This window comes from Chiloscyllium punctatum, chromosome 24, assembly GCF_047496795.1.
Source record: "Chiloscyllium punctatum isolate Juve2018m chromosome 24, sChiPun1.3, whole genome shotgun sequence".
Taxonomy (NCBI): Eukaryota; Metazoa; Chordata; class Chondrichthyes; order Orectolobiformes; family Hemiscylliidae; genus Chiloscyllium; species Chiloscyllium punctatum.
Window position 1 is genome coordinate 81,175,133 of NC_092762.1, and position 15,257 is coordinate 81,190,389.

General features: G+C 39.8%; 1 protein-coding gene across 2 annotated transcripts in view; it reads left to right on the top strand.

Annotated features, from left to right (window-relative positions):
• The window catches only part of LOC140494746 (guanine nucleotide-binding protein G(I)/G(S)/G(O) subunit gamma-7-like), a 172,181-nt gene that overhangs the window by 12,250 nt on the left and 144,674 nt on the right, over positions 1-15,257 (top strand). For both annotated transcript variants that reach the window (XM_072594304.1, XM_072594303.1), the window contains exon 2: positions 13,210-13,274. The gene's annotated coding sequence lies outside the window, so the exon portion shown is untranslated. The remainder of the gene's footprint in view (positions 1-13,209; positions 13,275-15,257) is intronic.

The window sequence follows — 15,257 nt, forward strand, 5'->3', positions numbered from 1 at the left end:
CTCCAGGGGGTGCAAATGAACCTTCCAGCCCAGTGAGCAAACCTACATCCAGAACCTCAACCTGAGCTACATATCTTCTCAAAACTCACTAACCGCTCAATATTTTTTAAGATGGTCCTTAACTTTCCTCTTTGACCAAGCTTTTGGCCATTTTTCCCTCTTGTTATTTGTGGTGTTCTCAATGCCACCATTTTATTGTACACCTTAATTAAAGTAGTGTGCACTGTTGCTTTGAATTGCTGCAGTCCATGTAGCAAAGCTGCTCCCACAGTGCCATTGAATTGTGAAGGTGTGGCAGTATATTTCCAAGATAGAAAGTGTTTAACTTGGAATTGTTCTTGAGTACTTGTGCCACTTGTCAAGAGTGTGGTGCTGGAAAAACGCAGCAGGTCAGGTGGCATCTGAGGAGCAGGAGAATTGACATTTTGGTCATCAGCCCTTCATCAGGCTATGCCTGAAACATCGAGACTCCTACTCCTCTGATGCCTGACCTGCTGTGCTTTTCCAACACCACCCTCTTGAGTCTGATCTTCAGCATCTGCAATCCTCGCTTTCTCCTACTTGTACTACTTCTGCTTTTTGAGATGATAGCAGGAAATGCTGCCTAAGCTTGGTAATCTGCTTTAGTGTATCTTTTGGAGTGCACTGAAGCCACAGTTCAATGGTAGTGAATGTTTGTTTTTAAGGTAGTGTTTTGTAAAAGATCTGTGATTGTATATATGTTAAACTTTATTGAATTTGAATCTTAAAATAGCATATGTTGCTTGCTTTTTGTGAGGGGTGGAAATTAAAAAGTAGATTCTTTACAGCAGGGTTTGGAGGAGACCTGACTTAGGTCAGAAGCAGTATAGTCTCTTTTCACTAGTTAGGTTTTTTCAGAGCAAATTACCATGTGATTTTAGCTTGTGCATCTTAATAGGAATATTATGGTTAGGATTCTGCAGGTTATTAAAAGCTGAAAGTCTTGAGCTGTGTTTGGAGTATTCATGGAAGATGACTCCCCTTTCCTCTCCTATGAACTGTGAAGAACCCATTAAGTCTAGCTTAAATTATTTCTCTACATCAAATATTATCTGGACTTGAATCACTGAATAGTTTGGGAATTTGTATTTAAGATTTTCTCTTCTAAACCACCTTCTTATGACTTTTCAATGAATGAGCACCACATAAACTGAAGTTTTAAAAATTATCAATCCAGGTTTTGTTTTGAGATCTTAGTTGCCCAATAGTATCATCTATAACATTACTGGAGTGCTGATCAAATAGGACGATAGGAACAGGGTTGGGCCATATAGCTCGTCAAGCCTGATCTAGCCTTCAATGAGATTATGGTTGATCTGTGGCATAACTCTACCTGTCTTTGTTCATCACATAAGAACTAGGAGCAGGAGTAGGCTGTCCTGCCTTTCGAGCATGCTCTGCCATTCAATAAGATTAGATTACTTAGTGTGGAAACAGGCCCTTCGGCCCAACAAGTCCACACCAACCCTCCGAAGAGCAACCCACCAAGATCCATTCCCCTACATTTACCCCTTCACCTAACACTATGGGCAACTTAGCATGGCCAATTCACCCAACCTGCACATCTTTGGACTGAGGGAGGAAACCAGAGCACCAGGAGGAAACCCACGCAGACACTGGGAGAATGTGCAAACTCCACACACTGTTGCCTGAGGCAGCAGTGCTAGCCACTATGCCACATGTCTGATCTTTCTGTGGACTGAAAACCATTTACCCACGCTCTCCCCACATCCTTTAATTCCTTTTTTATATTAAAAAAATCCACCTTAGCTTTAAAAATACTTACTGAATTACTGGGCAAGGAATTACATAGATTCACAACCCTCTAGGTGAAGAAGTTCCTTCATAATTCAGTCCAAAATCTGCTTCCTCTAATCTTGAAGCTGTGCTCTCTTGTCCTAGACTCCCCTACCGGTGGAAACATCTTATCTAATTCTATTTTATCGATTCCCTTCTTAATTTTATACGTTTCTATAAGATCCACCCCAATTCTTCTGAATTCCAACAAATATAATCCCAATCTTAGTCTCTCCTCATAAGCCAACCCCCCTCAACTCTGGAATCAACCTAGTGAACCTCCTCTGCACCCCCTCCAGTGCCAAAACATCCTTTCTCAAGTAAGGGGAGACCAAAACTGCACAGTTTCACAGTCCTCTGCATGCTTTACTCTGCCACTCATCTTAGTGTCATCTGTAGACATTGACACCCTGCACGTAGTCCCCAACTCCAAATCCTCTATATAAATTGTAAATAATTGTGATCCCCACACTGATCCCTGAGGCACACCACTAGTCCCATATGCCTTAAGACTTTTTGAACAAAAAAAACTATATCTCAGATTTAAAATTAACAACTAATTTAAGCATCCACTACAGTTGTTGCTGGGAGTTCCAAACCTCTACTGCCCTTTTTGTGGTAGTGCTTTCAAACATCTCTATCTCGAATAGTTTGCCTGAGAATAATAGCCAATGACGCCCCCCACCCCCCCCCCCCCCCCCCCCCCCACCCCTCCACCCCTCCAAATTCTGGACTTTGCAACCAATGGAAATAATTAATCTTTACCCTTTCTTTTCCTGTTTAATATCTTGAAGACTTTGGTCAATTGCCCTGTAACCTTCTAACTTTTATGTGGCTGGTTCAGTTAAGTTTCTGGTCAGTAATGATCTCTAGGATTTTGGTGTGGGATTCACTAATGTTAATAGTGTCAAAAGTCAAGCCAGCTAGTGACGTTCCTTTTTTGGAACTGGTCATTGTTTGACAATTACAGGAATACTGCTTGCCGCTTACCAGCCCAAGCCTTACTGTTATGTTTGCAACTGTACTCTAATGTACTTGGTCAAATTTAATTTGTTGATGTTCCATGAAATACTTTGGAACATGTTACTGCAAACCTCCCTCCAGTGCTTCTTAAACTTTTGCATTTTAGTGACACAGTTAATGTAAAAAGCTTGTTGTGAAGGATTAGGGTAAAGAACAGAAGAAAAAGATGAAGTCCTGGTATGAGATTCCTGTGCAAGACTGACGTTACAGAACATATTTGTACCATGTTCGACAATCCCTTGACCAGGGGTGACTTTATTCCATTCCAGAGTTGTCCTATGGTGACTAAACTGTCCAGTGCTGCATCCTGACACCCTGCCACAGGTGGAGCACGTGGTGTTTTGAAGAATTTGCATGGGTGAATACAAGGCATATTTGCATTGGCCTTCACCTGGGCCTGTTGGAGATGCTCTGTGATTGCAGATGTTTCTTTTCCAATTTGGCTTTTCTAAGGCAAAAGATTTCCATGAGCAGATGGGGGGTGTTCCACGTTTTGGGGGGTGGTGGGGTGCAGGAGGAGAGGAAAGAAGGGTTTCAAGAATGTACTTTTTCTTGAAGCATTTTCTCAGTCCTCCTTGCAGCCACTCATCTTGACTGTGCTTAGAGGAGAGAGCTTACTTGGTAAGTCTTAGAGTCATAGTCCTACATATGGAGAAGGCCCCATTTCCCTGCACTTGGCCCATATCCTTATAAAACTTGCTGATCCATGTATTTGTTCAAATGCCTTTTAAATGTTGTTAATATACCCACCTCAATCACTTCTGATGGCAGCTCGTTCCACCCTCTGCTTTGGGGGGAAAAAAACCCCTCTGGTTCCTTTTTTTTATTCTTTTCCCTTCAATCTTAAACTGATGCCCTCTAGTCCTCGCTGCCCCAACCCTGGGGGGAAAAAAACTGAGTGTTCACCCTATCCATGCCCCTCATGATCTTTACACTACTTTTTAAGATTACCTCTTCCCTCCCTAGCTTGTCCAACTGCTCCCTATAACTCAGATCGTTGAGTCTTGGGAATGTCTTTGTAAACTACTTCTGCGCTCTTTCCAGTTTAATAACGTCCTTCCTATAGCAAGATGGCCAACAATGAATGCTATACTTCAAGTGCAGCCTCACCAATGTCCTGTATAACTGCAATATAACTTCCCAACTTCTATGCTCAGTGCCCTGACGGATGAAGGCCAGTGTGCCAAAAGCCTCATACACTGGCCTGTCTACCTGTGACTCCACTTTCAAAGAACTGTGCACCTGAACTCCAAGGCCCTACCATTCACCTGTGAAACCCTCCTACCTTGAATTGACGTTTGAAAATGCAAGACCTCATACTTGTCTATATTAAACTCCATTTGCCATTTCTTGGCCCACTTTCCCAACTGCTAAAGATTCTGCTGCAATTTCTGATAGCCTTTTCTCCCTGTCCACTATACTGTCTATTTTGCCATCTGCAAACTTGCTAACCATGCTTTGTAGATTCTCATCTAAATCATTGACCTAGATAACAAACAGCAATGGCCCCAGCACCAACCCCCGAGCTGCTCCACTAGTTCAAAGTCTTTGAGAAGATTTGTAGCTCGGGTGCTCGTTGTTGTGGTTCTGTTCACCGAGCTCCATTAGTCACAGACCTCCAGTTCAACGAGCATCCTTCTGGTATTACCCTCAGCTTCCTATCATCAAGCCAATTGTGTATCCAATTTGCCAGCTCCCCCTGGATTCCATACAATCTAACTTTCCAGAGCAGCCTGCCATGTGAATTCTTATCAAAGACCTTACTGAAATCCAAATAGACTACATCTTCTGCCCTGTTCTTGTCAACCTTCCTGGTCACTTAAGATTTGACACGCACAAAGCCACGATGACTACTAATCAAACCCAAATTCCAAATGCATGTAAATCTTATCTCTCAGAATCTTGTAAAATAATTTTTGTCTACCACACAGATTAGGCTCACTGGTCGAAAGTTTGCAGGTTTTTCTTTGTGCCCTTATTCAAGAAGGGCTCCAATATTCACTTCCCTCCAGTCTGCCGGGACCTCATCCATTGCTAATGATGATGCAAAAATATCAGCCGGGCCCCCTGCAATTTCTCCTCACCCCTTGCAGTGTTCTTGGATATATGTGGTCAGGACTAGAAAATGTATCCACCTTCAAATGTTTTAATGCATCCAACATCCTCTACTGTGATTTGGACTGTCCCCAAGATGAGACCACTAACTTCCAAGTTCCCAAATCCTTCATGTCTGACATTTTAATAAACACCGGAGAAATACATTGACCTTGCCCATCTCCTGTGGTTCTACACATACATGTCCACTGTAATCCAATATCCATAGTTATTCTTTCTCCTTTTAATACACTTAATGAACCTCTTTGGATTCTTGTTGATTGGCCTTTTCAATCTTATTGGGCTGGGGTTATGCCTGTTTTTCTAATTTATGGGATGTGGGCATCACTAGCAGGGGCAGCATTTATTGCCCATTCTTAATAACATTGAGAAAGTGTTGAGCTGCCACCCTGAACTACTGTAGTCCATTTGTTGAAGAAGGGTGAGTTGCATGCTGCATAATTCCTAGCCTCTGACTACTTGCAACCACTGAATTTGTAATGCTAGTCCAGTTCAGTTTCTGGTTTTGGCAACCCCCAGGTATTAGTGGAGATCAGTGATATTAATGCATGTGAACGTCCAAAGTTATGGTTAGATTCTGTCTTGTTGGAGATGGACATAGCATTTGATGTAAATGTCACTTGCCACTTGTTAGTCCAGATTTGTTGTATTTGGACTTGGGCTGCTTCAGTATCTATGGGGTTGGGACGTTGTGCAGTCACTAGTGAACACTTTCTTCTATTATGAAAGAGTGAAGGTCATTGAAGCTATACAATGACTAAGGTATACAGGAAAGCCACACGCAGACCAAGTCCTGAACTACGAAAGCAACCACCCAACACACACAAAAGAAGTTGCACCAAGATGCTGTTCAAAAGGGCCACAACACACTGCAGCACACCAGAACTGCAAAAAGAGGAAGAAGAACACCTATACAATGTATTTGCCAAAAACGGATACCCCCGCAATTTCATCGGCAACAGAACGAGGACATGCCACAACCCAAAGGACTAGCCACACTACCATGCATCAAAAACATTTTCCGAACTGACAGCCAGACTACTGCGACCACTAGGACTCATAACAGCACACAAACCAACAGCCACTCTCGGACAACAACTCGCCAGAATGAAGGACCTGATACCCAGCATGAGCAAACCCAATGTAGTATACAAAATCCCATTCTGCACAAAACACTACATAGGTCAAACAGGAAGACAGCTAGCTATCCGCGTCCATGAACACCAACTAGCCACAAAACAACATGACCAGCTATCCTTAGTAGCCACACACAGATGACCAGCAACATGAATTCGACTGGGACAACACTACTATTATAGGACAAGCCAAATAGAGAACAGCCAGGGAATTCCTAGGGGCATGGCACTCATCCACAGATTCAATCAATAAGCACATCAACCTGGACCCAATATACCGACCCACTGCAACGGACAGCTGGAACTGACAACCGGAAGCGGCAGAAACGAACCACTGTAAATGCTGGAGGAAACATCACAGAAGCGCTTCACAGGAGGCTCCCAAGCACTGAGGATATCACCTAGACAGGGGACGAAACGTCTGCAACACCAATTCCCAGTTAAGCGAACAGAACCACAACACACATCTTTGTAAGTAAGCACACTTGTTGTTCTATGCCCTGAATCTTGACCAAAGCATAAGAGCCTAAACTACAAGTTTTGATTTATGCTGACTGTTCAGAATTCCAGATGCTGATCTCTTCATCTGTGTGGCATAAGAAAGAAATGCACGCAGTTGGGACTGCCTACAGACTTTGCCATTTTCTGTCATAAGTCTTTGTTTTGGTTTTCAGTATTCCCCTTTTCACTAAGTATTTGTGGCTATAAACCTTGTGGAATAGTTTCCTCCTTTTATCCCAGCATGTGATTTTTCCACCCAGTAAAATGGATGAGTGTAAAATTGTGGTCTGTGTTGCACACCACTGATTTGTTTTATGTATAAACAACTTATTCCATTCCATTTGCAGGCATGTATGCATTGAGTGTAACAATCTAATTTCTACTTTCCTTGGGAAATAAAAACCAAAAGAACTGTGACTGCTGTAAATTAGAAACAAAATCAGTTCTGAGAAAGTGACACTCGACCTTAACTCTGATTTCTCTCCACAGATGCTGTCAGACCTGCAGAACTCTTCCAGCAGTTTTTGTCTCTTAGGCAAAGTTTTTTTTAAAATTTATCCCCCCACAAAAGTAATTTGAGTGAGTGCATTTCCTTTGTAAAAATACTCATTTCATGTAATTGTCTGGCTAAATACAGTGGAATTAACAATTCTGGTTTGTCATTTTTTTTTGTCATGTTTCAGAACTTCTTTGTATGTTATGCTTTCCTTAGTGATATGCCTTCTACCTGTGTCAAGGATGGGTTAATGGCCTCCTTTATGGAAGGAACATTGAAATGTGTTCTACCTTCAGTTAATTGTCTATTTAAAATATTCTCTAAATTGTCTCGTCTCGTCTCGTCAAACGTGATGTGAATTATTTTTAAACCATATTTCAACATGGAGAAAAGTGGGATTTTTGTATTTGTGTAACAGGTCAAATTCTGTGCTATGGAAGTACCTAGATATATTAAACTAGAATGCTGCTTGCTGTTCCACCTAATTGATACAACACTTCATTTTAAACACTAGTTTTTGCAAAACTTTGAAGTACGAGCGAAAGTCCCTTTTTGTTTGGGGGGGGTTTTGTAAGGATTTGAGGCCTCGGAGTCTGATTTTTTTTTTAATTTTGAGAAGTTGGTAGAAAATAAGTAAATAAAAGTCCAGCTTTCACTAAATTGCTGATTATTCAGGGAAGGTACTTTTTTTAAACAAAGCTTGCAGTTGCCATTACCAGATTCCTTTACCTGAAGTTGATGGTGATGTGCTCAGAGAAAATGCTTGTTCTGTTGTGCTAGGCATCACTAAGCTGTGCACATGAGGTGCTCTATGCTTTCCCTTGGCTTCCTTTGAATGAGTTAATAAACTCTCATCACTTGAACTTGAGAAGGCAGTAGACTTTTGTTTATAAAACAGAGGCACCTGACAAGGATGGAATTCCAGGTGAACTGCTGAAGTATGGAAAGTCCCATTCGTTTCCACACCTGTGATCTACTACAGTACTGGGAAGTAGCCTCCATTCCACAGGACATGTTCAATTGCCAAAATTGTCTCCTGGCTCAATAACAAAAATGTTGGAGGGGGTTGTAACAACATAGGGATGTCTCACTTAGTGTCACAAGGAAGGTCTTTGTTAAGACTATACTGTACTCAAAATACTCAAACTTGGAGACCAGGTTCACCAGAAGCACAATGCAACTTCCTTATCAGATGAACTGTGGATGTGATCATCTCTTGCGGCTGGGGCGGGATCAGGAGATACGTTTCCTTTTTTTTGTATTAAGGCATTCAACACTCCGCACAGAAGGACTGTCCAAGAAAGACTTTCCACTTCACGTTTGACAGTTCCACTTCTGACAACTTCAGAGTGATTTATGGAGTATTGTTAGCCTCCACTCTGACACTTGTTGCTTTTTCTTTCTGTGGAAAGAGTATCTATTTTCAAATCTTTAATCAAGCATGGAGTGGAAGCCAAGTGGACATCAAGGAGAGAGAAATTCTGTACATTTATAAAAGTGAACTTTATTGTTAAATTATGCAATGGGTTTGACACCAGTCTCTGCCTATCCAAACTGTGTGAAATAAGCCTTAAGCAATTTATTTAAAAATGGCATATAACATTTCTACAGGTGAGGAAACAGGCCAGTCAGTCCATTAAAATCCATACCAACTTTGAAGAGCATCCTACCCTATCCCTGTAAACCTGCATTTCCTATGGTTAAACTACCTAACCTACACATCCCCAGTAGTTTTGGTACTTAAGGAACCAAGTAAAGAAATGAAAGTGAAATTGAATTGGAGAATCATTTCTGGCATTAGCTACCAAGAGAAAACTACATTTTGAGAAAACACAATTACTTTGTTTCCTGGTGAATGTCTGGATTTTCCAATCCAAATTTTGTTAAAATAGTGTAAACTCCTACACTCATTCCTCTTTACACATGGTCTGCATAGAGATGTTTGTTTTCTAATCGTCAGGATCTGGAATGTGCAGACCTTTGCCATAGATAGGGAATCTATTATATTTTGTCCGTGTTGCAGGCCCTACAGGGGACACTGATTTGGAATATAACTGTTTTTTGGTCTGTAGATCATTTGGAAACTGACTATTCTATATCCTGTATTGAACTCCAGGTCAAAGCAAAGTCATGTTTTTGGGCATTTTTCTCTTTTGTGTGTTGCCATGTTACAATTCATCAGACTGGGGCGCTGTTGTGTTGGTTTTGAGACCAATCATTTTCTCAACTGAAGTCTGCCTTTTTTTTTGTTGTATGACAACGCCATCTATTGGAACGAATTGTTTCTTGAAGTTAACATTTTCAAAGCCGTTTTCTTTCCAAATATATTCCTGAACTAATTCTGTTCCAATGTTTTTAGATGTTTTAGGATTGTTTTGTCCAGAAAGTTATTTCTATTCTGAATATCGAAGGACAAGTTACACGATTGAACTAAAAATTGAAGTCACTCACCAGTTTCCAAGTTGTCCTCCTGTCTCCAACCTTGTTCTTTATGGGAATACTTATTTTTCTAGTAATGCTGCAAAAACGTCTGCATCTAAAATTTTGTTGTTCTGTCCTTTTCAGTTCAAATTGTTCAGTACTAACTTTGTTTTCCCAAGGGGGGAAATTTCTAAAAGGAAGACATGTAAATCTTTTAAAAATAAATTGCTGTTTGAAACTTTTATATGCTATCTTGGTATCACTTCAAAGAAGTGATAGAAGAGGAAAAATAATAACAAAAGGTTTGAAGAGTAGTACCCAGACTTTGGGAAATTTCTAAAGTGAGTATTTCCAACAATAAAATCTGCAAACGCTAGATATTAGATGGACAATAGGCAATATGGTGTTTAGTGCATCAAGTTGTATGGTTCATAAGATTTATGTTTTGCTCATTTCAAGTGTAATATGTGCCACTGCACACTTTAAGTTCATGTAAACTATATCCCTGTGTTTTAAGACATCTTAATTTGAATTTGTTACATATGCATGTAACTGTGTTAGTTTAATAGACCGACGGACTGCATTTTCAGAGTCATAGTCATACAGCATGGAAATAGATCCTTCACGCCAAACAGTTCACACCATCGATGTTCCCAAATTCAACTATTCACACCTGCCTAGGCCTTTGCCTATATCTCTCCAAACCTTTTCCTATTCTTTAGCTTATCCAAATGACTTTTAAATGTTGTAACTGCATCTCCCACTTCCTCTGGCAGTTCATTGCACCTTCATGACCCACTCCTATTTTTAAATAAAAAGATGCCTTCATGCCCTTTTTTTTTCTTAAAAAAAACTTTCTCTTTTCACTTGAAAAATATATCCCCAGTCTTGAAGTCCTCCACACTAGGAAAAAGACCATTTGTCATTCAACTTTTATCTATACCCCTCATGATTTTATAAATCTCTAGAGAGTTCCTCTCCATCTCCTGTGCTCCAGTGGAAAAAGTCCCAGCTTGCCAATCTAATTTTTATTTCACTCTCCATTCCTGGGCACATCCTGGCAAATCTTTTCTGAACTCTTTCCAGCTTAATAGCATCCTATAACAGGTCAACTAGAACTGCACACAGTACTCCAGAAGAGACCTCACCAATGTCATGTGCTCAATGGTCTGACCAATGAATTGTAAGCGTTCTAAATACCACTTTAACCACCCTGTCTACCTGTGATGTAAGCTTCAAAGAACTATGTACCTGAACTCCTAGGTGTACAGCACTACTGAGGGCCTTGCCATTAATTGTTAGTCTTGTCCTTATTTGCATTACCAAAACCTAACCCCTGACTTGCTGTTGTAACCATTGTATTTAGTTGGTGAGTCCAGTTGAATTTTTGTGGTTAATGGTAACACCAAGGATCTTGGTAGTGGCAGACTAATTAATGCTAACACCATTAGAATGTCAAGGGGTAGTAATTAGATTGACTGACAGGCAGGCACAGTCCATGCTGACCACGTCAAAGATGAAAAGATTTGTCTTGATCGGAGAACTACTCCGTGCTTCTGGTGCTAGTCAGCTAAAAGGACGTGTAATTCATTTTTCACTTGCCTGTTACGTTTACCCTGACCTGTAAGTATTAAGACATCTGTGTTACGGGACAAGGTATTGCATCTCTGTCCTGATCCCACATCTAATAATACCTTAGATCCATAGTGACAGTCGATCCGTCTTGATGCAAAATGTGATACATACATCGGGAAAGCAACTATCACCTTTTTCAACTGACTCATAATTCAAGCATTGAATAACATTCAGTCAACCACTTCATCCAAACTAAAGACAATAGGTGCAGGAGTAGGCCATTCTGCCCTTCGAGCCTGCACCACCATTCAATATAATTATGGCTGATCATCCTTAATCAGTATCCTGTTCCATAACTCCATAACCCTTGATTCCATAATCCTTGAGCTCTGTCCAACTCTTAAATGAACCCAGAGACTGGGCCTCCACTGCCCTCTGGGGCAGAGCATTCCACACAGCCACCACTCTCTGGGTGAAGAAGTTTCTCTTCATCTCTGTCCTAAATGGTCTACCCCATATTTTTAAGCTGTGTCCTCTGGTTCAGCACTCACCCATCAGCAGAAACATGTTTCCTGCCTCCAGAGTGTCCAATCCTTTAATAATCTTATGTCTCAATCAGATCCCCTCTCAGTCTTCTAAACTCAAGGGTATACAAGCCCAGTCGCTCCAGTCTTTGTGTAAGGTAATCCCGCCATTCCAGGAATTGACCTCGTGAACCTACGCTGTACTCCCTCAATAGCCATAATGTCTTTCCTCAAGTTTGGAGACCAGAACTGCACACAGTATTCTAGGTGTGGTCTCACCAAGGGCCCATAATGATCTATACTGTTTCCAAGATGTATTGTGGAAATGTACCAATGCTCCTTGGACAGCCCATGACCACTCTCTAGAAGGACAAAGGCATCCAGTGTATGGGAACACCATCACCACCTGCAAGTTATCATCTACTTTACCCTCCTCCTTACCCTCACCCCCACCCCCACAGAGAAAACAAAAATCATTCTGTATGATAAGAGAGCCTCGTCAAGTGGGGTGCCCAAGCTTGATATCAAAGATACTTGAGTGTGACTGCCTATATATTAATTTATCACACCTAGAAAATCATGTCTGGTGAGGGAGAAAAATTTGCTGGAGCAATGCCCACCACTGTGTTGCAGTAACCAATGCTTACAAAATGAACAAACCTAGAAGAAAGACACTTGGAATGTTTGTGCCCAGCACTTGTAGCAAAGCTGGAGGATTAGCACCTTCAGCTATCAGCAAAGGTTCACCATATGAAGGCCCCCCCATCAGAAATTGATGTAATAAGTTATTTGTTTCATAAATCCACTATATTTTATATCCCAGCTTAAATTACACATCCTTGAACTGGAATCTGTAGGAGAGAAATAAACCAGGAGTAATGTCAATGAATGTAATGCACATTCTTGCCTTAGTGGCGATAAATCTTTTCCTAAAACTTCAAGCCAAATGCAAAGATACAGGTGACAAATGTTTAATTGTTTGTAAAACCATTCTATTACAAAGTTGGTGTTTTCTACAACTGCATTAAATTATTTTCCTAAAGAAACAATCTCTTAAATTGTAGTTTGGATCCCGATAGTTAATTAAAGATGGTCACTCCCAGATTTAGCACAGTATAAAACCCAGAGGACTTAATTTTAATTTATGCAGTATACTGAATTAGCTAACCTCAGCTAATGTAACGCATTCAGGGATTGCATTTAAACCTAAATTAGCAAAGGAAAATACTTTGTCTTGATCTTAGTATATGTGTGATGCTTTCTGTGAAGCACAATGAGTAGATTACTTTTAAAACAAATGTGTATAAATTTCGTGTTTGCAATTCAGTGAGTCTATTCAAAAGTTTGTATACCTGGTTTGACTTAACTATGATTTGCATAATTGAATAACAATATTCAAGTGACCTCTGAAACTGTGGGCATTAGGTGAGATGTGAAATGTGACACATATATAGAATTTTTTTATATAAATAGTAACACAGCACCATAATGGCTTACTGCATACCAAATTGTGCTTTTTAATAAATTATCCCCTTATACTCAGTTATAAATTGCACTTCATATTGACCATGGATTAAAATTTTGTTTTTGCTATTTCCAGGAAGTGTTTGTTCCTATTGGAGTGTTCAGTGTAGACTCACTGTTCCAATTGGATCAGCTGATAAGGTCAGTCTTTTAAAATCTTTATAGAAAACTGTTTTGTTGTCTTTAAAAATGTGATGCTTAACAGTTTTTAGAAAAAATGCTGTTGTGCTCTGCGTTATTACATTTGGTTATGACTAAGATTTATACTGGCTGTTGTATTAGTGATATTGTCGCAAACTAACACTGAGCCTTTCTACATGCCTAACTACCATTCTGACTAAGGGATATATATTGATGTCTAAGTAAATGTAAATCAGAAATCTTGAATGATGATATTTATCAGATTGTGTATTTCAAGGCTGCTCTTTTCTTTTAAATGTCCAGTTTGAAGTCACTTTTTTTTTCTACCTTATTTTTGGAATAACAGCTACTGACAGACTTTCAGGTATAGAAGAACCTGGCTTTAATTGTTCAGTGAGTTCATTTCTGATATTCGATCAATAACAGTATTTCGTCTAGTTACTTTCTAGGCTAATTTCTTTCCAGCCATATTGTTTTGATCCTTCTCCACTCAGCTAATTTAATGATGCCTATGTCACGTCAGACCAAATTTAAAATAATTCACAAAATGTTGATTGTGTATTGTTAAGATTGTGCATGAATGGCAGTTCTTTCAGCAGTGTCAATGATGCCTGTCTCTTCTAGATCTGTACACCACTGTCAGGAAAGGGAGAATATTGACAGAAGTGAGAAAGAAATGACCTTGTGTTCTGATTCGTTAGTATTTCTGGCTGACTAAGTAGTAAGTCATAGGAGACTGATACCTTTCTTGGCTGTTGTGGATTGGGACAAAAGAGGGAAGACTTAAAGACCTGCAGACCCGAACACTTGGAAAATATGAGGCAGGTGGATGAAGGCTGTATTGGGTTCAAACACAAATATGTGATCTCACATTTCCAATCTATATGTAGAGAATAATTAAAGAAAAATTAACTGTACAGATACTGATATCCATAATTCCTAGCAAGAGCTGGTACCATTTAATGTGATGGATAAGCTATTTTAGTTTTTACTATATCTGTCTTTTTTTTGTATATTTAGATGAGGTCATTGGGACCTGAACAACTGAAAGCTGCCAAAATTAAAACAATTATAATTTATAACATTTACCAGGCCATAATTTGATGAGTATGGATATAAGCATTGTGAGATTGGAGGAGATTACGGAGATGGAGGTAAACAAGGTTAGAAAGAAATTTGCGAACCAGGTGATAACTTTAAAATATTACTTCACCTGGATCCAGTGTAGGACAGTGGGCACAAAGGTGATAGGGGTTGAGACTTGCCTCAAGTTAAGACATGGGCAACAGAGTTTTGGATGTCTAGTTTAGAGGGTGGAATTGACCCAATCCAGATGTCACATTAGAGGTAACTCCAGACCACTCGCTTGTGTTTTCAGAGCCTGCAATATCAACTAACTGGGTGGCATGTCAAGACCTACATATTTATGCAGCTAACTCTTTTACAGATCGATCAAGGGTGCAAACAGCTGTTTTCTGCCTTATAACAATATTTTAATAATTTCTCTGTTGTATTTGCCATAGTATCAGCAGTTTAATTGAATACAGTAAAATTGTTTTGTCAAATTACAGCAATTTGTGTGTTAAATGGAACCTTGAGAAGCTGAGGCAGCCCCTACTCAAGCTGGTTTGCTTGCAAATGCACTTCAGGTTTTTAAAAAAATTAAAATATTGAAATAGTAAATATATGAAATATATCTTTATTTATTCACCCTGTACTTAAGACATTGATAAATGTTGGGAATTAGCTGTGGAAAAACCATAACCTTTTTGTCCTTTGTTAGTGTGCTGTCTTGACATGGATGTGATAATGTCCAACATGTTGTCGCTGTAGTCAAATATATTTTTTGGCTTTCTGTGCTGCAGTGTGAAATCCTAGAGTATCTTTATCAAATGTTGCTGTTTCAGATAGGCAAATACCAGGTGAGTGGGCAGGCATTTACTGGACTCTTTTTAGAGAACCTACTGCGTCTACTTCTGTAGG